The sequence below is a fragment of the Carya illinoinensis genome, chromosome 13 (genome assembly GCF_018687715.1).
Source record: "Carya illinoinensis cultivar Pawnee chromosome 13, C.illinoinensisPawnee_v1, whole genome shotgun sequence".
NCBI lineage: Eukaryota > Viridiplantae > Streptophyta > Magnoliopsida > Fagales > Juglandaceae > Carya > Carya illinoinensis.
Window position 1 is genome coordinate 30,671,751 of NC_056764.1, and position 26,870 is coordinate 30,698,620.

The following is a 26,870-nucleotide window of genomic DNA, read 5'->3' on the forward strand; positions in this document are numbered from 1 at the left end:
CCTTCGGAATTGGGAGTACATGTTGTTAAGCTTATCATACAAAACTTGTATATGAAATCAATCAAGCTCAAAAGTGACCAAAATAGATTGGGAAAAAATCTATATAGCCCAGCAAATTCAGAACAGTGACCAAAAACACTAGATTTTTCATAACCTCCACAGTACCTCTCCTCATATACAACAAAATGCCTGATCAAGTGCTTAATCAAGCTTTACCTAATTCAAGGGGGATTACCATTACATATGATCCATACAAGAAAAATAAAGAAAATATCCACCTATTTACATGTGCCCTATAGTTTATCCAAACCAAGTAGAAACTATTACAATTGATACAACCCAGTATAAATACAATAATATTCGTGCATTTCTATTCTCGACCCTCCACAAATTTTGTTCAACCTCAACCTTATGAGCATTTGTCTCTCTCTCTTAGTTTATCTTCCCTTCTTCGCAATACGTCCTCCTCCCTCTTCCAAACTGCAGATGAATTATAACAAGCATACTGTGAAGCATCAAAGTATGTGAATCATTAACAAGTAGATATAAACAAATGGGACAAACAGGGGCATATTAATCAACAAGGATGAAAAAATCAGTATCAATTCTTATGGAAGTGTTGGACAAGCAATAGTACAAACAAACAAGAGATAGTAAAGGGAAGTGTCGGACAATCTATTGCGGCCAGCTCACCACCAAACTCTGCATGTAAATATTACTTACTAATCAAGGACAATCATGGATGGCACTGACATACAGGATTGAAAATTTCACAAAGTTTCATTCAACTAAACATGAGTCTTCGCATTAATAACTCACACACAAAATTGACTGCCCACATTCAGTTACAGGGTGCCATAAAAATTTATAGGGTTTATAATACATAATCCAAATAGCATGGCCTCTTCTTTGTTGGCGCACAGGACTCCATGGGATCAGCCTACTGTGTGCACATCCTGCTTTCTGCTACCCTCACTTGAGAGAAATATGGATGTGCCTGCACCACTAACATAAAAGTGGCAACATTTTATCATGCCCTAGAATAACACTGAGATACTTGAGTCATCAACACAAAGTTAGCACGCGACTGCATTATCAATTTTTTTTTTGGAGGGGGGGGGGGATAGAGAGATGAAAAATTCAAGATATATCAACTATCAAGTCCTTAAGACTTTTATGTTCTGGGAAAAAGCTGTGGAATGGGTTCAGCCGGAAAACAACTATTAAGACTTCATGTCCTTAAGACTCTGTATCAACTATCAAGTCCTTAAGACTTTATGTCCTTAAAACTCTGTATCAACTATCAAGTCCTTAATAAAACAAAACCAAGAAATTAGCTTCCCCCGTCACTATAACGGATTACAACAAATAGGGGTTCAGCTAGAAAACAATCAGGGAGTTGTCGTGGATCTAAATTATACCTCTTACAGCATTTGATATGGAAGTATGGATCAAGTGCACTCTAAATAATAAGGTATCTTATGAGCAAGGTGTTTGTAAACAATGTTCTTAATCTTTTTAATTTATTATTGTAAACTTGGCCATCTCATCTAAAACCAAAGAGATTGAAAATTACAAACTAATACAACAAGTACTTCCATTGTGCTCTGAATAAAATACAATTGTACCAACAAACTGCAATGAAATGATATTTTTCCATCACAAACCCAAACTGGTCGAGCATTTAAATGTTTTAAAACATCCATCATGTATAAAGACTACAATCACCAGGTAATTTTCAAACTACAAGCACCCAATCCCAAACCCGAGTATAAATTTCCCCCAAACTACAATGAAATGTTATTTTTCCATCACAAACCTAAACTAATCGAGCATATGTTCTTTCTTTTTAGGTTTACCCGAGTGAGGCAAACTCCTCTATGGCCGCAGATGTTTGGAGGGGTGGTCAAGAGGTGGTGGATCTTCCGCCGATCTTCCGTGGGGTGGTCGAGAGGGATGAGGCACGCTATGGGACGATGGTCTCGTTACGCGGGGTCGTCGCTACGTAAGAGGGAGGGAGGGTCGCTGCGGGAGGGTGGTCTCGTCACGCGAGGTCGTCATTGCAGAAAAGGGAGGGAAGTTCGTAGCTGTAGGAAGGTGGACTCAGTTAACAGATTTCTAATGGGGAGATGAAGCCCAGGCCACTGCTGAAGAGATGAACCCATGGTTGCAGATTTTGAATGGGATTTGGAAGGTCTCATTGAGGAAGAGAAGAGGGGGGGTGTTTAGGGGAGATGAAACCCAAGGAATGGAGGGGGTGCTGCAGATTTCAAGAGGGAGATGAAGAAGGTTAACATCGCCAAAGAGATGAGGGGGAGATGACATGCTAAAGAGAAAAGGGGGAGGATCGGGGCGTGAGCGGGGTTTAGGGCAAATACTGAGGGAGGGAATGAAAAGCTGGGGAGAATTTGGTCTTTTAGCAGTGCCACGTATGGTGTGCAGCCTGCTGATCCCAAACAGGGGCTGCTCCCCATACTTTCTCGAACTACAATGCTTCTGGTCCAAAAGAAGAACCTGAGTAGACCATTACACCCAAGCCGAAGTGGCCAAAGTCCAACAAATCTGACTGACTTCTTGCCTTTTGCTTTGGGTTGTTGGATGGTTTGACCTGTATCCACCATGTGATAAAAGCTTGCTGTAGTTGTCTTCTCCACAAACACCTATACACCTTGACCTTGACTGCGCCACGCAGTTGTTTGTGGGTCCGAACCTTCAATATCCTTTTGTCTTTCTCCAACCCCGTTTCCCCCTTTAAATGGCTAATTTGCTCGAGATCACACGGTTCTCGTGAGGTCTGAAAGAAATGGAATCTATATTTCTCTTTCGGTGTCGGACACATTCGCCAGGCATGTCTCCCAGCAAGTTCGACTCCACTGTAACCAAAACTCTCTCTTTTTCTGTATATTATCTGTGCTTCTTCTTTTGTGTTGAGTTTGGCTTGATTTCCTGCTGAAAATGTGTTTTTTGGGGCTTGCTACAGTTCCGCTACAGTTCCGCTCGACCTCCACTCGAGCGAACTCATCCAGAGACCTCCGCTCGACCTCCGCTCGACAGTCCGCTCGAGCGAAATCTTCCAGAGAGTTTCGCTCGACCTCCGCTCGACAGTCCGCTCGAGCGAAATCTTCCAGAGAGTTTCGCTCGACCTCCGCTCGACAGTCCGCTCGAGCAAGAATGCAACCCTAACGTGCGCTCGACACTTCGCTCGACGTCCGCTCGAGCGAATGTTCTGACTAGCGCCCTGTCCTATAAATACATCATTTTCTCTTTATTTTGAAGTGTGTTCAGCAGCCAAGTTAGAGAGAGTTTTGAGAATCCTTTTGTATACAATCCTAAGAGTCCATTGAGTGTATTGGGGCTTTAGGATTGAGGATTTTGTGATCAATACTCTTGTACTCCATCCTTGTTCATAGTGAAATTTGTTGAAACCGACCCCGACAGTGGACGTAGGCTCACATTGAGCTGAACCACTTAAATCTTGGTGTTCTTTGTGTGATTGTCATTTCTTTTGTTGCTTCCGCTGTTATTTGCTTCAACTTGGTCATTGTTTGTTCGGTCCATTCCCAACAAACTGGTATCAGAGCGTCAAGCTCTTTGCAAAATCTTGAGGAATGGCTATGGCAAAGTTTGAAGTGGAGAAATTCGATGGTCAAAACAGCTTTAGCTTATGGCGCATCAAGATGAAGGTTTTGTTACGACAACAAGGCTTGTCGAAAGTTTTGGAAGGGAAGGTATCCGAGGATTCTCCTGCATCGTCAAGAGAAGAAGATGAGAAGGCACATAGTGTCATTTTGTTGTCACTATCAGATGGAGTTTTGAGGGAGGTTGCCGATGAGGAGACCGCTTTCGGTCTTTGGTCCAAGCTTGAGAGCTTGTATATGAAAAAGTTGCTCACCAACCGTTTGTATTTGAAGCAACGGTTATACACGCTCAAAATGAAGGAAGGTACTCCTATCTCTGAACACTTAGATGAATTTAATAAGATTATCATGGATTTGAGAAATATCGATATTAAGCTTGATGATGAGGATCAAGCGTTAATTGTGTTGTGTTCGTTGCCGGTATCATTTGAAAATTTTGTAAACTCGATGTTGTATGGTAGAGACACCATTTCTTTGGTAGATGTAAAATCTGCTTTGAACTCTAAGGAGTTGAGAACAAAATTGGGTGTACAAGGCACGGATAGTCAAGCCAGTGGTTTGTTTGTTAAGGGTTCATCTAGTAGGGGTAGATCACATGAGAGAAGTGCAGAGAAGAACAGGAGTAAATCCAGGGGCAGTTCACAGTCGAAATTTAACAAGAAAAATGTTAAATGTCATTACTGCCATAAATTTGGTCATTACAAAAATGAGTGTTCTAAATTGAAAAGTAGAGAGGAAGGCACTAGTTCTTCTAATGCTGTTAGCGTTGCTGATGAAAAGTCTAACGGCGTAGATATTGTTCTAGCAATTAGTGGCTCAAATAGTCGCTATGGTGACAAGTGGGTCATGGACTCAGCTTGTACCTTTCATATGTGTCCCAAGAGGGACTGGTTCACTACCTATGAGTCAGTCAACGGTGGCTCCGTTTTGATGGGAAATGATATGGCATGTAAAATTGTTGGGATTGGTTCAATTAGGATTAAGATGTTTGATGGGATTGTCAGGACATTGTCTAATGTTCGACACATCCCAGATTTGAAGAAAAATCTTATTTCCTTGGGCACTCTTGATTCTTTAGGTTTCCGGTACACCGGTGAAGGTGGAGCTATTAAAGTCAGTAAGGGCTCCATGATTGTAATGAGAGGAGATATGACAGATGGTCTTTATTTCCTTCAGGGCAGTACATTGACAGGTACAGTTGCAGTGTCTGTTTCAGATAATCCAGACTCAGACAACACCCGTCTATGGCACATGCGTTTGGGTCACATGAGTGAAAAGGGGATGTCTATCCTGAGTAAGCAGGATTTGTTGTGCAATCAGAAGATAGGAAAACTTGAATTTTGTGAACATTGTGTGTTTGGAAAACAGTGCAGGGTTCAGTTTACTACAGGAGTTCACAGAACTAAAAGTACTGTGGACTATATTCATTCTGATCTTTGGGGTCCATCTTCAGTTCCATCGAAAGGTGGAGCCCAGTATTTGCTTACCTTTATTGATGATTACTCATGGAAGGTTTGGACTTATTTTCTGAAACGTAAGAGCGATGTATTTGCTAACTTTAAACAATGGAAGGTTTTGATTGAAAATCAGACAAGCAAGAAGGTTAAGCGACTCCGAACCAACAATGGTATGGAATTTTGCGGAAGTGACTTTGATGAATTCTGCAAAAATGAAGGCATAGTGAGGCACCGCACAGTGAGACATACTCCACAACAAAATGGAGTAGCTGAGCGGATGAATAGGACTCTCTTGGAGAGAGCCCGTAGTATGCTTTCAAACGCCGGCTTGTCTAAAGATTTTTGGGCTGAAGCAGTCAACATAGCTTGCTATTTGGTTAACCGCTCTCCAGCCACAGCTATTGGTTTAAAAACTCCAAATGAGGTATGGTCAGGTACTCCCTCTGATTATTCAAATTTGAAAGTTTTTGGTTGTCCTGCATATTTCCATGTTAATGATGGAAAACTTGAGTCAAGGGCAAAGAAGGGCATATTCATTGGATATGCTAGTGGGGTGAAAGGATTCAGGTTATGGTGTACTGATCCCAAATCACCTAAGTTTGTAATTAGTAGGGATGTAGTATTTGATGAACAATCCATGCTTAATCCGAGGAAGGAGTTTACTGTGTCTACAGGTGAAGAGCAGAGTAATGGCAAGAAGGTGGAGTCACAGGTTGAGGCTTCAAAAGGGATGCCAGACGACACCCAAGATCATGTCATTTCAAATGAGCATGATCCTGATTTTGATGATGGCACACAGGATGAGCAAGATTACAGTATTGCTACTGGTAGACAAAGGAGGCAGATCAGGCCACCTCAAAGATATGCTCATGCAGATATGGTGATGTATGCACTTACTACAGCAGAGGACATAGATGGTCAAGAGCCTTCCAGTTATTCAGAAGCTGTCAAAAGTAAGGAGTGTGCACAATGGTGCGCAGCAATGACTGAGGAGATTGAGTCTCTTCACAATAACCAAACTTGGGATTTGGTTAAGTTGCCTAAGAAGACGAAGACTGTTGGTTGCAAATGGGTTTTCAAAAGGAAAGAGGGAATCCAAGATGTTGCAGATGCAAGGTACAAGGCACGCTTAGTTGCAAAAGGCTATAGTCAGAGAGAAGGCATCGACTTCAACGAAGTTTTCTCTCCAGTTGTGAAACACAGTTCGATCAGGGTGTTGCTTGCCATAGTGGCAGCACATGACTTAGAGCTTCAGCAACTTGATGTTAAAACAGCGTTCCTGCATGGTGACCTGGAGGAGACCATTTACATGCATCAGCCGGAGGGGTTCATTGTTCAAGGCAAAGAAGATCATGTTTGCAGATTGAAGAAGTCATTGTATGGTTTAAAACAATCTCCGAGGCAATGGTATAAACGCTTTGACTCTTTTATGATAGATCATGGTTATGTGAGGAGTAGCCACGATTGTTGCGTTTATTATAGGCAGTTATCTAATGGGTCTTTCATCTATTTGCTACTTTATGTTGATGATATGCTTATTGCTGCTAAAAGCATATCTGACATTAGTTTGCTGAAAACTCAACTTAGGAATGAGTTTGAAATGAAAGACTTAGGTGCTGCAAAGAAGATTTTGGGGATGGAGATCCACAGAGATAGGAAAGCTGGAAAGTTGTATTTGTCCCAGGGAAAGTACATTGAGAAAGTTCTTCGGAGGTTTGGAATGTTTGATTCCAAACCAGTAAGTACACCACTTGCTACACATTTTAAACTTTCAGCATCCCTATCTCCTCAGACAGATGAGGAGGAACGCTTCATGGCTAGTGTTCCTTATTCCAGTGCAGTTGGCAGTATTATGTATGCAATGGTTTGTACTTGTCTGGATATTTCACAGGCAATGAGTGTTATTAGCAGGTACATGGCTAACCCGGGTAGAGCTCATTGGCAGGCTGTGAAATGGATACTCAGGTATCTGAAAGGTACTTCGAACCTTGGTTTAATATTTGATAGAGAAACTGACTACCATTCAAAGGTGGTTGGTTATGTTGATTCTGATTATGCTGGGGACTTGGATAAGAGAAGATCATTAACAGGGTATGTTTTCACTTTGTGTGGCTCTGCTATTAGTTGGAAAGCAACACTACAATCTACTGTTGCTTTATCAACTACAGAAGCAGAGTATATGGCAGCAGCTGAGGCTGTTAAGGAGGCCATTTGGTTGAAAGGTTTGATCAGTGATTTGGGATTACAGCAGGATGCAATTTCAGTATTTTGTGACAGCCAAAGTGCAATACATTTGACCAAAAATCAAATGTATCATGAGAGGACAAAGCATATTGATGCCAGGTATCATTTCCTTCGGGAAGTTGTTACAGAGGGCGTGTTAGAAATTCAGAAGATTGCTACTACTGAGAATCCAGCAGATATAATGACAAAGCCAGTTCCGGTATACAAGTTCAAACTTTGCTTGGACTTGATTGGTGTTCAGGGTATGTGATTCCCTTAGGGGATTTGGTGGAGGGGTTTCGGTTTCTTGGTTAATGGTTTTTTGTTTAGGCTTGACGGAATTCAAGCCAAGGTGGAGATCTGTTGAGTTTGGCTTGATTTCCTGCTGAAAATGTGTTTTTTGGGGCTTGCTACAGTTCCGCTACAGTTCCGCTCGACCTCCGCTCGAGCGAACTCATCCAAAGAGTTCCGCTCGACCTCCGCTCGACAGTCCGCTCGAGCGAAATCTTCCAGAGAGTTTCGCTCGACCTCCGCTCGACAGTCCGCTCGAGCGAGAATGCAACCCTAACGTGCGCTCGACACTTCGCTCGACGTCCGCTCGAGCGAATGTTCTGACTAGTGCCTTATCCTATAAATACATCATTTTCTCTTCATTTTGAAGTGTGTTCAGCAGCCAAGTTAGAGAGAGTTTTGAGAATCCTTTTGTATACAATCCTAAGAGTCCATTGAGTGTATTGGGGCTTTAGGATTGAGGATTTTGTGATCAATACTCTTGTACTCCATCCTTGTTCATAGTGAAATTTGTTGAAACCGACCCCGACAGTGGACGTAGGCTCACATTGAGCTGAACCACTTAAATCTTGGTGTTCTTTGTGTGATTGTCATTTCTTTTGTTGCTTCCGCTGTTATTTGCTTCAACTTGGTCATTGTTTGTTCGGTCCATTCCCAACATTTTGGGTTCTCATATGTTGATTGTGTCTATTCTTCTATGGTGTCTAGTAAAGCTTGGATTTATTGTGTTCTTTGCATTTAGATTTTTTCAGTATTTGTTGAACATGAAGCTCTGACCGTGGGTTGCTGGGTTAATAGTGTATTCCTTGCCTCTTTGTGATAATGAAGCAGTGGGAATAAAGTTTGATGGTCAACAGTGCGTTCAGTTTGTGCAAGCTGTAATTTTTAAAATTTTGGATTGCCTAGTTTTTGAATGTGGGATGGATTTGGTTTCTGGAAGTACAGATTTCACACACTGAAATCCGGGTTGAGGGTGAAATATACTTTTAGGATCGATAGTTCACACAATTTTTGTTGTTTTTGGTCTTCTTTTTTATTTTTTTGGCGCACAAATACTTAGAAAAAAGCATGTTATCTTAATTTGAATCTTGATATATAATTTATGAGTAGTGCTACATGTACTTATATTTTTACTTACAAGACTCATTCTGTTAGTTTTCTTCTGAAATTTAAATTTTGAATTTCAAATTTCATGATTTCAAGAAGTAAGTTCTTTGTAAGTTTTTCTTCAATACATTTAGTGTTTTCCATAATTTTTCTGATGAGAATTTAAAAAATACAAAGAGAAGGATGGGATTGACATACATCAGAAGCACTGTTGAGTCTTAACAGTGGCAACTTCATGCAAATTTGTTGAAAGGCAGGACCTTATTCAGAAGCACTAGGGTAATTAATATTTGAAAAAATCTATTCATCATCTATTTTCTCATAATCCAATGATGTGGCATTAGATGATAGGTTCATAAGTGAAATATAATAAATAGTTTCTAATCATCTAATACCACATTATGGGATGCTGAGAGGATGATGAGAATTGAGATGATGATATTTGTTCTAAGTTTCCTGCACAATGATGATGCGTGGGGTAATCCTTAACTTTTAGTTATGAACCAGCCATTTCTGGGGTGCACCTCTTCACGATTTATCAATACATTGTGAAATTCTTGGGGTTGCCAGTTTTGCATTTACAGTGACTTCTTATAATCCTTACTACCAAATATTTTATACGTGTTGTTTGTTTCCTGAGTTGGTTATAATCTAACGAGAGTATTCCTCCTCCTCTTTAGTTGGGTGTTCTTTTGTATACTCCTCGTGCAGTTGGTTGCGTCCCTTGGTGGCTTTAATAAAATTGAATTATTTTATATGGAAAAAATCTAAGGAGAGCAGATCAAAAGATTATAACTCATATGCATGTATGGCTAAAGACATAAAAACAAGCGGAAATGAAAATTATGTGAACTTTGAATTATGCAACACCAGTAATGATGATTCATTATTAGATGTGAGAACGGTTATTCCCTTCAGTAGAGGGCTAACTAATAATGGTCAGGTGGCTGCTCCTGACAAGTTTCATGGTGATAAAACTCATCTTCTAACCGTGGAAGATCTTTTTGACCCCCTTTGTGTCTTAAGCTTTAAGTGCTGCTGGTAAAATACCATTCTGGTGTATGACTTGAGGTTATCCTGTTGCTATAGTTTTTTGCTATGTTGTCCTGTTGCAATATCTACAAGGCCTAGGAAGTATGACATTTCCTGTGAAATGAATTTATCGTAGAAGAAGTCAAAAGGACATGAATTTTTCATCATTTCAAGCACTTTATGTCTTCTTTTAATGACCTTTTTTTGAGGCTCCAACTACCTTGGCAAAGTAGAATGCTAATCTAAGTGTACCATGCATTTAAATATTGATGAGGAACATTATCTAACGGTACTTTGGTAAGATACCTCATCACATTCTACACTGTGACATCATGTATTATCTGATACACTTGCTGTGGGTAGGGAGCGGCAAGTATATCATGTTCGCTGCCAGAGAATGGTGTTTCCAATTCATATTCTCTCTTCTCAGAAAAGGCAGTTGATGAACTTCTTCAATCTCCAGTTCAGGGATCTGATGATCACCTTTTAGAGTTCTCAGAAGCCTTGAGAAGTATGTTCATGTTGAATTATTTATCCAAAAAAAAGAAAGTATGCTCATGTTGAATTCTTTTATGTTACGTTCATCTTCAATTTAACCACATGCTCTGCACATGTCTAAAGCTGAAACCATGATGCTTATATTTTTTTTCCATCTTGTCTCTAGCTGTTGCAAAGGCCTTAAGGCGTGCTGCCACCATCATTGTGAAAAAAATCCTGTAGATAGTTCATGAATACTGTATCACTTCTCTACAGTATCATAGATGTCGGTCATCATTGTCCTCTCATCATGGTTGGCTCCGTTTAATAATTCATGCCACCTTTATCTTATTGAAATTACATCTATCACTTATCCTATCCTTTATTTTTGTGGATTCATCTTCCTTGTAATTGGCATTATGTGTCTTCAGGTTTGAAAATTTTGGCACCATATAATGTTCAAGCCTTACAGTCGCTGTATTAAAGAGATATGTTTCAAAATTGCTTAACTTAGTTCTCGAGGGAAAGAAAATTCTTGATCATCCTGTTAATTTAAATCATTTTTATTTTTATTGTTGTCATCATTGATCTAAGATGACAAAAGGAAATCTTTGGTCTTCAAATTTCTTTGCTATGTATTTTTTTATTGTTAAATCTTCACTGGTTGCATATTGCCTTAGCCTGCTAATATTCCCTTTTTATTCTAAATCTCTCTACAGTTTTAGCTTTACCGTTTATCTTCACTGTAGACTAATGAACTAGTGCCACATTGCCAACAAACAGATTCACTTTGGGACCATTCTAATTTCTGTAACATGCTTAATTAACTCCATTGTAATTTATGTCAATAGAAAGAGAGAGGGGGGGGGGGGGGGGGGGGGGGGTCTAGTATGGTAGTATTATGATAGGCTAATAATTTTTTATTTACATGTAATAATGAATATCATGCTTATATATCATTTATAATTCAAGAAAACAAAATATGTTATTCATATATCTATCGATTTAGGGATATATGGCGCACTCCACAAAGCACAAGCCAAACCAACTCGATTTTTTCACTCCACAAAGAATTAGCAATCTTGCAATGGGATAAAAGATAATTAAAGAACTTCCCATTCCAGTTCAAGAAAAATTCTGAGAGAACTCAAAGGAAAATGAAAAAAGCCATGTATAGAAAAGAGAAAGTAGAAGACAACAGGGTAAAACATAAAGAGGAGTCAAAGAAAAATAGACAATAATTATGCACTGATTTTTTTAATATCTATATATAATTCTTGGATTCTAATATTTGAAGAAAAAAACAATTATTTTGTAAGATTTGGATTTTGGGGTTAAATTTTGAAAAAATATGATTGTTTAGATATTTAGGTACATAAGGGCGGTTATTTCCTTTATTTACTTTTTTTTTTTGGGGGGGGGGGGGGGGGGGGGGGGGGGGGCAGGGTCAGTGGCTAGTTGCCACCGCCTACCCCCTTTAGATCCGCCCTTGGTGTGCCATTATTGACTTATTAAGACTAAATCTAGATTATACAAAATCTGAACAGTAAAAATATACCAGGGACTCAATTGAAAGCATTGAATTGGGTAACCATATACCAAAAACCTCTAGATATGAGTATCGGTCATATGCTTTTGCCAACCATATGAGATGGTGGGGTGGTAGAGAGCTCATGACAGCCATGTCTAAAAGAATTTTCCTATTAAGAAAGTGTTAACGTTGCCGCTGGGGAGCAATTGTCTTATAGAAAATGAAGCATTGACAAACAGATTATAATGGTTATATTTTTCTAAAATAGGCTATATATTTTAGGGCTACGAACTTCATTTTGTCTCCTTTAGAGCTCTTATGTGCTACTTAGCATTCAAAAACCACAATTCATGGGATTCAATAGAATTCCATTGAAATTACTATTAGAAATCAAAGAATGGCTGACTGGTACTACAAGAATTAAGACTAGTGTTGCTGAGATGTTGATCTCTGCAGCTTGGAACATAATCAAACTTCCAAGTGAGTTGTAGAATGAATAGTAGTGGAAAGATCACTTAGCTCTTAATGGGCCAAATCAGATTTTAACCAAACCGTAGCTGGTGTTGCTTGATGATTGGTGAATTGTGAGAGAATTGTTTTTTGATCAGTAAATAAGATTTTATTGATCATAGAAATAGGCAAATGCCCAAGTACACGGGTCATATACGATAGCAATGCCTAGGAGTGATGTTCTAGTGAAACAAGAAATTCATGAATGGTCATGCCATTAAAATCAATTACAATCGACTATTGGAACAAGGTGTTAAAAAAGAAAGCTCTAAGTTCATCCAATGACTGCTCACAATCCTTGAAGCTTCACTTGTTCCTGTCCCTCCAAAGACATCACCATAGGCATATCAGAACCATCTTCTAAATTGCAGAAATTTGAGAAGAGCCTTGAAGACCTCTCCATGAAGCTAAGACGTCAATAACCCTTCTTTGCATCACCCAAGCTACAACCACCCTCGCAAAAAAGTCATTTCATAAAGTCGTGGCAATCTCGCAATGTATTAGTAGATGATCGACGAATTCTCAGCTCTTTTTACATAGAAAACACCAATCCAATACTATGTTTCCTTAGGTTGTTGATAGTGGGAATCTTCTCCAAAGAAGTTGTCCATACAAAAAATGATTCCTTTAAGGGGGCCTTTATCTTCCAAATGCTCTTCCATGAGAATTGTGAGGAATTGTGAGACCAAATAAGAAATGTCATATTGGATAGCAACAATCAAAATAATTTCGGAAGCAAATCCTAGAACCATATCCAATGACAATAATTAGGTGAGCCTATATATGGGTCATGGATTTTGTTAAGATATAAAATAAATAATAAAATCTACATTTTCCCATTAGCTTAAGCTTTTGGAACAAGCGGTGATTTCACATGGTATCAGAGTAGAGGTCCCGAGTTTAAATCCTGACTCTACACTCTATCCTATTTAATTAAATATTCCAGGTGTTGGGCCACCCATTGAGGGAGAGTTTGACCCACACGTGAGGGGGAATGTTAAGATATAAAATAAATATTAAAATCTAACTCTTTCCATTAGTTTAAGTTTTTGGCATAAGTGGTGATTTCACAGATTTCAAGAGAAGTAGTGGCTGCCAATACTTGTTCCTTCATAAGCCTGATCACTTTGACATCATATTTGTTGATATAATATTGCTAGTATTCTTTTCATCTCTGAAATGTTACTTTCTGGTCTGTTCATGCTGCATTTATTTTTCTTATTTTTGCCTTCCTTTTATGTAATCTAATTATCCAAACTAATGCAATCGTTATAAATGTACTTGCAAGCCTTAATGGGACAGAAGAAAGTAAATACATTTCTGATTTAGAACTGTAAATTAGACTATTCCCTTTAGACTCACTTATAGACAAAAAACTTTGCCCCTTGGACTCAATAAAATCATCCCAAACATAATGTCCATATATAGCTTATTTTTCCATCCCTTTCTCCAACTCAAGCTATCCTATTTAATGCACCATATGTTCAAAGGGCCCTGCCTTGGAGAGGTTCCCAGGCATTAAAAAAAAAAAAAAAAAAAACTTAATGCACCATACGTCATTTCAGTTCCAAATTTCTTTCCTTGTATCGTATTAAGTTTCGTCTTTCCATTTATTCTTCCTATGTAATTTAGGCTGTCATATGCCTATATGTATCTTTATCATATCTGATATACCTTCCAAGCATTTCTTGTTTTGCCATATTTGCCAGTCCTGTACTATTCTTGGAATTATATGGAAACTAATTTCTCAATTAATGTAGGAGATCTTTCTTATCCAGAGTTGTTGAGGAGAGTTTTTTTTCTCTTTTTTTTCCTCACATTATTATCCTTTATTAAGATTTTCTGGAAATGCTCATTTCTTGTTCTGTTTCATTTGGAGAATTCCTGCTGCTTAGAGAAACTTGAATTCTCTTTTGTGCTGAAGAGAACTTTTAAGGTCTTTGGCATCTAGATTCTTCTATTGTAGCTAACCAATTAGTGAAAACTTGGATAATTTGTTTCCTACCAGTAAGCTTGCTATGAAATCTGGACTCATTATCTACTTATCAAAAAGAAATCGGCGCTCATTGTCATCAGATTATGGGTGTTTTCCCATCAGGCATGAATTTTCTAAACTTTTTTGTAGATGGTGGAAATATCCCTAGATAATGCAATGGGAAATGTGGGATTAGTGCTTTCCTTCTAGTGTTCTGGGAAATTTGAGAAGAGCAGGACAGTAGATTTTCTGAAGGTGCTTGCTCTAACTTGCAAAGAATCACTAGTCATACTTTCATGTAAGAAATATGGACAGGTTATCAAGAAGACAAGATTCCCAAATTACCTTACGAGATTCCAAAACTTGAAAACGGTGTATGCCAACTTCATCTGGCATGAAACCAAAACATTTAAGGTGAATTTTGGATGTTTATTTGTCATTTATACAATCACATAAATATGTTGGGATGGATACTTTACTGCATGGTTCTAAAAAGTGAATTCTCTCAAACTCGGAAACAAAGCTTGACATGAAATTTATAGACAATGGACATTAGCAAACCATAGACATCTCTATGGAAGACTAGAGAAATTAGTAATGGATAGGGGTCTAGTTGGTTTTGTTAGTTACCTTTCTGGGGTTGCTCTAATTGCTTTTTGGGAGGTTTTTATTCAAGTTTTGAATTTTCTGGAAACTTTTCTGGTCATAGTTATCTCTCCTGCTGTCCCAGGTTCACTTTATACAAGTATGTATCTTGTTTTATGATAATTGCTGCGAACTTCTTGTTTCTATTCCTTATGAATTTGCTTATATTTCACTAGCTTTCATAGACAGCCAATTAAGTCTGCAATAAAATTTTCTCCTCATGTGGGGGGCTGGGGGTCCCCTGAAGTGTGTCTCCATAATCTTGTTGAATTTTCATTTCATTCAATCTGTCATGTTTTCTCTTTGCCTCTAGAAGTTCCTCCTCTTTTATCTTTTATTATTTATTTTTATATATAGTTTATCCTTCTTGATTGTTTGATTTCCTTTTCCTGAGATATATTCTGCAGTTCAAATTCTCTGAGTTATTTGTTTTTTAACTGGAAAAAGTTAAAACTTTACTGAGAATAAAAAAGGCTGTAATCCTGGTACACAAGGAGTTATGTGATATACAACCTAAGAGAAAAAAAGAAAAGCAGTAAAAACATCCTGATAACTAGAAAAGGAAAAACAAGATTGGGCAATCATTCCAAAGAAAACATCCTGACTTTTGTCACAATCTTCTCACAACCCTTAAAAGTCCAACCTTTTGTTACAAATGCACGACATAACAGAAATGGGTTTAGCGTCCATAAACTAGCCTTTTCAGAGCAAATAAAACCGCCTCTTCAACATGCCAAATAGGCTACCACTCTATACGGCATAACCCAATTAGGACCAAACAATCCAAAAATGGTGTTCCACAAAGCACTGGCTACCTCGCAATCAAGCAAAAGATGGTCAATTGTCTCCCAACCCTCACAAAACTGTCTCTGAATTATTTTATTGACCAACAAAATCTTTTGGTAAAGAATTTAGCTTAGCTTTTCTTTTATGATTATTGCTTCAAATTCCTTTCTTCTACCTCTTAGTGTTCCCACATTTTAGATGGCAAAGAAATGCCAACTGTGTTGTACATACTTCTCTGCCCATAGTTGCGATGCTCAAGTGGACACTTATGTAGATATTTTTTTAAAAAAAAAAAAAGGCATTTATATAAATTCCACTACATGACTTATTTTCCTTCTTTTGTTGTAATTCTTGAAATAGGCAGCATGAGGTTTAAAAAGAAAGCGTTGTCCAAAGACTTCCTAAAACTTTAATCTAAATGTTGACCCAAGGTTGGTAGAATAGGCTTTGGACCAGTTTTATAAAGGCTGAAAACACTTCTATCATTCAAATATTTCTAAACAAGTGGTTTGTTTTTTTGGTGTGAGGTGGGTGGTATTCCTTCAAGGCCCTTCTATTATGGACCACAATCATAATAAGTTTGAAAACCTCTATTTTTGTTTTTTTTTCAGTTGGGAATCATTACTCCAAATGCACAAGTGGTTACTAAGAAATAAATCTATTTATTTCAACACCCTCTCATACGTATGGTCTTCAACCATTCATCCATGTGTTGGCAAATGGAATTTTTAAAACCAGTTGGGAGATCTTAGGGTTCAAACATAAGATTTCCTGCCTTGGTTTCTTGTATGAAACAATTGGTACCAAATGATCAAGTTGTTAGGAGCCCCATTTGGTTACACAGATAAGATGAGATGAGATGAGATGTTTTTTTAAAAGTTGAATAAAATATTATTATAATATAATTTTTTAATGTTAGTTTTGTTTTAGGATTTGAAAAAGTTGAATTGTTTATTATATTTTGTGTGGGAATTTGTGAAAGTTGTAATGATGAAATAAGATGAGATGAGATGAGATGAAATGTTTTGGGTAACCAAACGGTGTTTTTATGCAACTTCTTCTCTTTTGGACAACCAGTTGCATAAACTGTTTTTTGGAAAGAAGAATTTGTTTATGCTTTTATGATATGGAGACTTTTAGACAATCATGGGTGTTGTAATGGGTGTAAGAAAATCCTATCAGTGGTGAAGTTACTGTGCCTTAAGTTGGTTTACATGGAGACTGGATAGTGTGCTGTACTGTATTGAGAAAGATTTCTTGTGCTTTCTTTTTGGGTGGAATCAGGGATGAGGCCAAGTTTCACCTTGTTAATTGGGATAAGATTTGCTCCCGATCTCTGGCATGGGGTTATGGCAGTATCATCAGGAAGGAGAGCCATTGTGGAGGGCTGTCGTTGATTCTAAGCATGAGAGTGCTTGGAGGGTTGGTGTTCGAAGGAAGTGAGAGGTTCACATTGTGTGGGGTTGTGGAAAAATAGTTGGAGTGTATGGGGGGTTTTTGCAACTAACTTTGGATTTGTGGTTCGCGAGGGATCCAAATTCAGATTTTTGCATGATGTTTGGTGCGGTGATAGAGCTCTCAAGGTTGCATTTTTTGGCCTTAGTGGTTTTGGATAGCTCTGGCGACTCCTTTTACTGGAATGTTTGTTTTACTAGAGCGGATCGGGATTAGGAAATTGGGCCTATTTTTGGGCTTTCCCGCTTATTGTTGCTTCCAGTATTGGTAGGGACAAGGTGGATAAGATGGTTTGGATTCATTCAGGGAGTACGAAGTTCAATGTTTGATCTTTGTACAAGGTTTTGACACATTATAACCTTAATCATTTTCCTTGAAGGCGTATATGGAGCAGCAAGGTGGCTCCCAAGGTTGCCTTCTTTGTTTGCACAGCTTCTCTTGGGAAAAACCTGACCATGGACAATCTGAGGAAGTGAGAGCTTGTTGTTATGGATTGGTGCTATATGTGTAAAAGAAGTGGTGAAATAGTGGATAATTTTTACTTTACTATGAGGTGGCCAGGGTCTTTTGAAATGAGATTATTAGTAGGACCGGACTTGCGCTGGCAATACTTAGGAGGGTGTTGGATCTCCTTGCTAGTTAGAGAGGCATTCAAGGCAATCATCAAATTGCTGCAGTATGGAATATGATTCCCTTCTGTCTCATGCGGTGTATTTGGATGCAAAGGAATGGTTGGAGTTTTAAAGATTGAGAATGCATGTTGGATGATCTCAGATGTTTATTCTTCCCTGCTTTATTTTTGTGGGCTTCTGTGATTGTCTTCAATGGGACTAGTTCCCATGATTTTCTTGTATCCATATCTAGTTTTTGACTTTTAACCGGGTGTTATCCATGTATACTTCCTGTGTGCTTGGGCTTTGCTTATTTCCTCGATCATAAAATCTTAGTTTACCTATAAAAAAAAGCATAAAAAAAAAAAAAACCCAAATTGATATTTTGGTGATTCCTTTTGGTTTTTGTTTACCATGTTTCTTGTTACAACTAAGATTTTCCCTCTCTTTCTCTGTGTTTAGTTCACTGGATACTTTTTGATGCACTGATTTTTCCATCACATTTGGGTTAAATTTATAACCTCTCTCCTTATTCAAGGAATTTTCTGGCTTGTTCTAAAGAGCATGGTAGTGATGTTGATGATGCAAGAATGGGGAACTTGGTCAACCAACCAGTGTGGTGCAGTGAAGCAAATGAGCAATTTGAAAAGTGCTGTGGGAGGAATGGACTTTGCTCGCATGAAGTTCTTCGAGATGGGGAAACTGATTTTGATTCCAAGATGGTCAGGAAGGTAGTTTCTCAGTACTCCCCCAGCTAATGAGTCCTGGCTTTTTATAATATATCGTTTGTTTTGGAATGCATAATTTTATTCTGATATCTGTTAGTCCAGTTATTATTTATTACTATTTCTCAATGTGCCTTAAGCTCTGCAGACTCTTTGGAGAATGTTTAACCTAATCTACTTTTTCATGGTGGTAATAATTTTTATGTTTTTGTTCTTATTTATTAGAGTTAATTTAGTTGTTCATTTTCTCTCCTTTATTCCATGGTCATATAGATGTAAAAATCATTTGATAGTAATCAACAATATTGCAGCACAACTAACGCCTCCAATCTCAGGATTGAACTATAATATAATTATGTGACAGGCTTCATTTAAACTTTCATGGTGCTGCAAAGGTGAACAAAGTGATCAGCACAAACATGACATTATCTCTTCTGAAAGAGGGAATATAACAACTGCAGAACAAAGCAGTAAGCAGGTACACAACTATTCTCCATGCAAGAGGCTGTGGTTCTGCAACTAATTTAACGTGTCAAAGCAGCGGCTTTTGCCACTGATATATCAATTTGCTCATCTTTACACTCATTTCTCAACTCTGCATAGCAATCTTTGATTGACTGTTAGAGTAGTTCATAGGTGTCTTCATATAAGTGGGAATAGCACGTGGCAGGGCCGGGTCTAAAGATCCCTTCCCTGTGAAGTTGAACCATGCCTATAACTTCCTTATTTCTGCTTGGGGATAACAAGGGGTTCCTGTCCCCACCATTAGGAAAAGTAAAGTCTCGACCCCTTCCATTCTTATTATAACATAGAAGTTTCATTATATACCTATTTTTGTATCAAGCAATATAAAATTTGTACACTCAAGTTAACAAATATTTTATTGATTGATTTTTTTTTTTTTTTTACCTTAAAAATATGGAGGATACTTACCTATAAAAAAAATATGGAGGATACCTAGTGTCATATGTGGGTGATTTTTTTTATTATTATTATATATATTTTTTTCGCGGGGGGGGTAACACAATTTTTAGTCTGTCAACTATTGTGTAATCAAAGCCTCATGGAGTGTGTTGGCTTCCAGCTTAATTGGCATGAATGAACATACCAATTAACAGAATCTTGGGGTGATTCATCTTTTTTCTAATTGAAACCTCATCTTTCTTTCAGATCTCTTGAGGTGTGAATCACACCCACAAACTGTGCTTATTTTGACCAAACCGAATTCAATTTCTGTCCAAGTTCTATTTGCAGAAATGTTCAGGTGTGAATACAAAATTATGATCTCCTATATGTTTTTTTCTAAGGGCTATTTTCTGCAATTTCTTTATGCAATATTTTTATAATAGGTAAATGTAGTAGTAGAGCAATCAGATTTGAGCTTTGTAAAATGCCTGCAGGTATTTTACTAGTTTAGGATTGAGTTTAAATTAAACCAGGTACCCTTGAATTACTCGAGGTGCACTTGCGGAAAACTCTTTGCAGAGGGCCTGTGCACCTCTAGGATTAGCCGGCAGCCGGTGCCATTAAAAAAGAAAAAAAAAACCAGATACTCTCATCTTACAACTGCTACAAGTTCTCTTTCGTAACTGCTACTGTATGCGTTCTGCTCTTTAATCACTAAAATTGCAACTAAAAAGGTAATTTAATGAACTTTGAGGAGACTTGCTGTACTGTTCATGTATTAAGAAAAGGAAGAGGAAAGAACTGGGTAAGAATCTATGCATTACATAAGCTCTTAAGGGGACTGACTGAAAATTAGAGAGCGATGAGGATGTTGTCCCCCACTCTCTCTCTCCAGAAACAATTTTAGACATGGTTATTTAAAAACTCCATATATTCTTTGGCAGCAATCATCACTCAGTGATGTTGTAGAATTTTTCTAAATGTGTTCCATGTTTTTTTTTTTTTTTTTTTGATAAGTAAAAAATGCGCTCCATGTTAATAAGCTAAATGTGTTTTTGGAACAAACGTCAATCTGATTGGCTTCCATCCATATAAACTTTCTGTTATGTAATTTCTTTTGTTAATCCTTTGTTGACCATTTGAATGCATATAACTAGCATAAATTTGTGTTAGGAGCCTTAAATTCCAAAAGCTTGAGCTATCAGCAAGTGTATCAAACACACACCCATGCACAAGCCTGCCCAGTAATTATGGATTGGTCCTTGTGCGTGCAGAACAGAAGAAATCACTGAATGGGAGTTTCACGACTGTGACTAAAGACCTCTTAGTCAAGCGAGCTCTGATGTGATTAACATCAATCACACACTGAAAATGATTTAATATATAACTGACATGCTGACCGGTGGGTTATGTCATTGGTCTTTCTATTGCTCGCTCTCTCTCCCTCTCTCTCTCTCTCTCTCTCTCTCTCTCTCTCTCGATAAGCTAAAAGACTTTGGCGTATCATTTTGGTGTCTAATTTTAGATCTGCAATTCTAAAAAAAATCTCGATTTCTCCTTTCCCAGATGGTTGAGGGAACAGAAAAAATTGGACATATATGTTGAGCCACGCGTTCGAGTTGAACTTCTTACAGGGTTATCTTACTTCAGTTTTGTACAAACATGGAAAGATGGTGAGCAGTGGAACATTTCATTGGACCAGCTGTTATAAAACATGGAACTTTGTTTATTCCTTGTTACAATGTATAGAAAAACCTTGCATATGATAGATAATTAAAACCTTTTCTCACAGCTCTTCTGATTATTGTCATGATTGTCACATATGTTGGGTGTACCCAACTTTAAGCTGAATACAATACACACACATGCACTGATAATTATTCATACATAAATGCACCCAACTGCATGTTTGTATATCTGTGTAAGTTCATATGTTCTTATATATATATATATATATATATATATATATCTGTGAAAGTATGTTTAATATTGCTTATGTTCCAATAAAGGGGCCTGATAATAAGTTTTAGCCCCCAAATTAAGTGGATGGTTTATCGTATGCTTGTGGTTTTGACCACCACTGATAATTAAGTGGAAATTTTCCATGGATATAAAAGTCAAATATGTTTTGATAATCGTGCAACATATGAATGTCACTTGAAACTTATACAGTATCCAATTAATTTGCCTGTATGATGATTATTCCTTCCAGTTATAATTGCGTTTGCTGCATGGTTATAATCTTACCCTTTACGACTTTCTTATTATTTTCAGAGAAGGAGAAAAAAGTTGACCTTGTGGTAACTCTTGGTGGGGATGGAACAGTCCTTTGGGTATGTGCAATTACTTTTAGCTGTATTGAATGAATTAGAACGTGTTATAGAATTAAAATATTAATTTAGGGCACTTATAAAATTGTATTAAATTAGGGTAATTACCTAATAGTGACTCTTCAGTGTGGTACTTGTTAGTGAAAGTTGTCAATGCTAGATTTAATTTAATAACATAGTCCTCTTAGGGTCTTAAGGTAGAAGAGGGTATACATATGCTAAACGTGAGGCATTAGTTTTCCAATATGCCTCACCTTTACCAAAATGTTAGCCAAATATATTTGCAATGCACTTTGAAATTAGATTGTTCTGTTTGGCGGCACTCGATGTATGTGTGGTATTTTTTTTTTTTTTTTTTGCCCCGGGGGGGGGGGGGGGGGGGGGGGGGGGGGGGGGGCGCTCTGTGTGTATAATGTTAACACCAGATGACTTACCCAAAACAAATGAATGGCCTAGATCAGTGGATGGCTAACATGTATAGAAAACTAAGGAACGATGGGATTTTTCTATAATCTTGTATTTAAAATCTCTAGTGGTGCTTAATATTTATATAAGTATACTTGTCAACTTGAATACTGCATTTTTTTGGTTTTTCATGATTTTCTTTACTTTTTGGTTTTCCAAATTTTACAATCATTGCAAGTAAGCTTTGCTAAATATGATCATTTTTTCATTAATTATCTCTAATGTAATATGCATAATGCTTGTCTAATTCAGTCTTAAGAGTGGGCTTATTCTTGGAAATGAAGTCTAAAACCCTGGAATCTGCATCAATTGAATTTCATGCTAGACAATGATATCTATTTCAGATTCTTTTGCTTTCAGACTGTACTTAGCAATTATTATCAACTGATTTTCAGGCAGCATCCATGTTCAAAGGACCAGTTCCTCCCATTGTCCCATTTTCTTTAGGGGCTTTATGACCCCTTTCCGTATCCTTCTCCTTGTTTAAAGGCGTCTATTTCTCTAACAATTTGATTAATGACACCACTTTATACCACCCACACCTTTTAATGACATCTTTCATATAATTGTTGGCTTTCTCCTATCTGACTGGAAGTTGGTCCTTAATATTCTTCAGACTCTGAAAATTACAGAGAATGCCTTGACTCTGTTTTTAAGGGTCCAATTAGTATCACATTACGACACCGTTTGCAGTGTCATGTTATTAGGGATGCGGCTAAAAATGAGTATGATATTGAAAAACCAATACTTGTTTTGAATGAGGTTACAATTGATCGTGGAATATCATCATACCTTACAAATTTGGAATGCTATTGTGATGACTCCTTTGTCACTTCTGTCCAAGGGGATGGGTTACTTTTATCTACAACCTCTGGCAGTACTGCATATTCATTGGCGGCTGGAGGATCAATGGTCCATCCACAGGTATGTTTTTGCCTCCATATCTTACAATAAGAACAGTGTTATATAACTTATCAAAAAAAAAAAATAATAAGAACAGTGTTATATAATTTATGCATGTAATCTTACAAGGAAATTTATTTCTTTGGGTTTTATAGGGTAATTCATGCTTATTATCCAGAAAGATATTCGAGTTAGAATATCTTATAATTGAAGGCTATATTGAATTGTCCTTGTGTAATCTTGCAAGTGGAAAGCCTATAGTGATTGGATGTGAAATGTCTCTTGCTTCTTGTTTACCGACAAAAAAAGCCTCTTGCCTAGCAAAATAGTTGAAATTTTGACTGCTAGTAGTGCACACATAATGTGTGTAGTTATTATGCGTATGTAATCCATAATGCTTTCATTGGAATATTAAAGATGATTACTTCTACTTGAGTAGCTTTGTTTTAGCTGTACCTGCTAATGAACAATACTATTTGCATAATTTTCACCCAGGAAATGTTTTTGCTTTCCCCTTATGAGGGGAAGCAACATATCACACCAGATAGATACAATCAAACAAAATGTTTTATGGTGCAAGATGCTTGAAACATACAGATGACACCTGTTTAATTAGCTTTGAAAGCATGTTAATTGTGTGATAGTATGTGTAATTGCTCTGGGAAAATGTTTTACAATCATGGCATAAATTCTCTATATGTGATTTTTCAGCAAGAAAATGATTGGACTGCCAACATGAAGCCAAACCCAAAAAGAAAAATGGATCTAAGTAATACGAAGAGAGGGGAAAAAGCCAGCCACGGCATAACAGTTTTCGGTTACTTTTATGAATGACATTATTATATAATATCTCCTAAGTTGATATCTGTAGTATGACTGTTATGTTTGATTGCTACCATGCTAAGAACAGGTGTCCTCATGGTATGGCGCTTTTGTTTTGCTTTCTTTATTTTTACTTCTGCCCTTAACTTCCGATCATTTACAGGCACAGCCGAGTGCCTGTGCACCCCTGGGATTAGTCAGGACATTATTCCCTGACACCTGATGCCAATAAAAAAAAGTATTCTATTATATATCACAAACAGGAAAGAGAACTGAGGGCACAGCAGATGAGCACCTTCCCTCTGCACATAATTTTTGAACATTGAGCTGCAGAATTCTCTGTTGGCATTGACATTCTGATGTCCATGCATTGCATGTACGTGGCTGCTAGTAATCTAAAACCAACATGAAATACAGTATCTCCTAGCTGTCCCTTTTACTGATTTAGAAAGCCCATAAGAATATTAAGTTGGAAGTGTGTGTTTGACATGTAGAAGTGCAAAGAATAAATATATAAATAAATAAGCGATAACGTGATTCATCATTACCCTGTTGACCACAATCTTCCGCAAAACTATGCTTGATTAGTGGAGAGGGTTACCGTGTAAGCTTAAGATGTAAGTTTATAAATGTTAGGTACCTCCGCTAAGGGGAGTGAAAAATAAGGGTTTTCCTAGAGTCATGCCTACCCCAAACATTAAATGGTTCTCATGTTTAGAAGAAGGCGTTATTTTGTTGGGTGCATTCTTAAGTTGAAAGTTTCACGTTTAGATTTGCACAGGTTTTTGTTTTGGAGAGAAATTCTATAAGACGATCCTGTCTTTCATTAGCTAGGATTGGAAGTCATTCCATGAGATCATAAAGTTAAGTTTTAACATCCTATTATTGATTCTTGAAGCATCTCAACAATTGCAGGTTCCTGGTATCCTATTCCCACCAATCTGTCCACATTCCTTGTCCTTCCGGCCTCTGATATTACCTGAGCATGTGACGCTGCGGGTGCAAGTTCTTTTCAATAGCAGAAGCCATGCATGGGCATCATTCGATGGTAAGGATAGGAAACTGCTAACTGCAGGAGATGCTCCTGTGTGCAGAATGGCGCCTTGGCCTGTGCCCACAGCTTGTCTGGTTGATTCCACAAGTGACTTCTTACGCAACATCCACGAGGACCTCCACTGGAATCTAAGAAAGACCCAGTCTTTTGATGGTCCTTGAGATTCATAATTTCCTCTCTCTCCATTAGTTTATTACAGATGAAAGAAAGAAATTGTAGATGGTATTTACTTATTTTCTGAGACGCACTGCATAGTGTCATCGTAGAAGTGGCCTTGGGAGATGTAACTTAATTTTTTTTGCTCCTTTTCTTATTGTCCTATCCCCCCCATATGAACAGCTGAATGTCAGCAGATAATGATGAAAAGTAAAAGATAGAAAGTGTTTGTTATAGGATCAACTTTTTAATTGTCAAAGACAAATTTGTAGGGTTTCACCTGTTTACTATATGAATATATCTGGGCATATAAAATTGTTGAAGGTTTGCACTAGCTAGCTCTTTATCATGCCTGGCCTATTGGCCTACTATTTCTCTACCTCCTCACTTCCTTTGCGTGATTTTTATACAATACATGGAGTTTTCAAAACTGTTTCTGAAGCTTTAATTGAAATGTTTCTTTCATTCATTTGATTTTACCATAGTTCACCAATTCATTTTTAGTAGTTCACTTCAATAATTTGGGAAATCTTTCCTCCTACTTTGATCACTTAAGGTCTCGTGGATTTTGAGAAGTAATTTTTGTGAAATACATAATGAATTAATGATTGTTAAAAAAATACTGATTTGGTTCAATGATAATTACAATTCTATTTTCTTTCATAGGCTGGAGAAAGAGATTGCTGTGACATTTTATACACGCCTACTAAAAATGTTACAGAAGTGAAATTTAGGCCTTGCGGGAAGGATGAAGTAATTGCCTAATTTCAACATCAAATTTCTGAGCTTGTATTTTTTTTCTTTAGAGTTTTTCATTCTTTCCATTTCTTTCTCTTTTGAGCTCCTTAACAATTGATTGCATTATTAATAATATAACAATTGTCCTCTTAAAAAGTTCAAAATGAACGTTGAGGATAGAAGAAGAAGAGAGAAGAAAGATATCCAAGATTAGTATTTCTTATTTTAATCATAATGCTCATGTCCTCGAACAGACACAGGTAGAAAATTACACGTTCTAATCGTATATAAATTGTAATCATATAAGGAGATATCCATATATATGCAGCAAATGGTAGTGGGCTTAGCGAATGGATGTTTATATTTAAAGATTTCCACACAGAACAACATAAAAATTATGAATTGGGAAGATCAGCAAAATTTGCAGATGTCAAGGAATATCTTTCAAGAAATTTTCTCAATTTGGGATTGGAATTATAAAATATCTCCGTCAAGCTTAAAAGGCTCCTCCTCCATCAACCTCATGATTATATCTTGGACTACACCCCTAAAAGCGACAATCCTTCTTCAAATGACGCCTTTCGACTACAATTCCAAGGAGATTAGCTAATATCTTGATGAGTTTTTAGAATTTTGTTTCTTCCATGTCTTCAGAAAAGCAAACCAAGTTAGCTTATGGCCTTAAAATTCTTTGGATAAAATTTGCAAAATTCAAGTACCGATAACTTTGAAGTGGCCAAAATCTGGGTAGGCAACTGCCCAGATGTGTCTCCTATCTGAAGAAAACCAGAATATTTTGTTGCCCAATATTAGTCGAAAACCCATTACCTTGGTGGGTGAAGTATGTCGAGCAACAAAAGATCAAGTCCAACGACACGAATTACTGATAATGGAAATAGAAGAAAAAGAGAGGGAAATGCAAAGGAGAAAAAGTGTGGGACAAAAAAATTTGAATGTTTCAATATGAAATAATACTAAAATTGCTAGAATTATATAAAATGATAACACAGTAATAGATAGGTACTCTGATACC

General features: G+C 37.4%; 1 pseudogene; it reads left to right on the forward strand.

The window, feature by feature from the left end:
* Positions 1–8,275: 8,275 nt before the first annotated feature.
* Positions 8,276–25,433, forward strand: LOC122291370 (annotated as a pseudogene).
* The last annotated feature ends 1,437 nt before the right edge of the window (positions 25,434–26,870 follow it).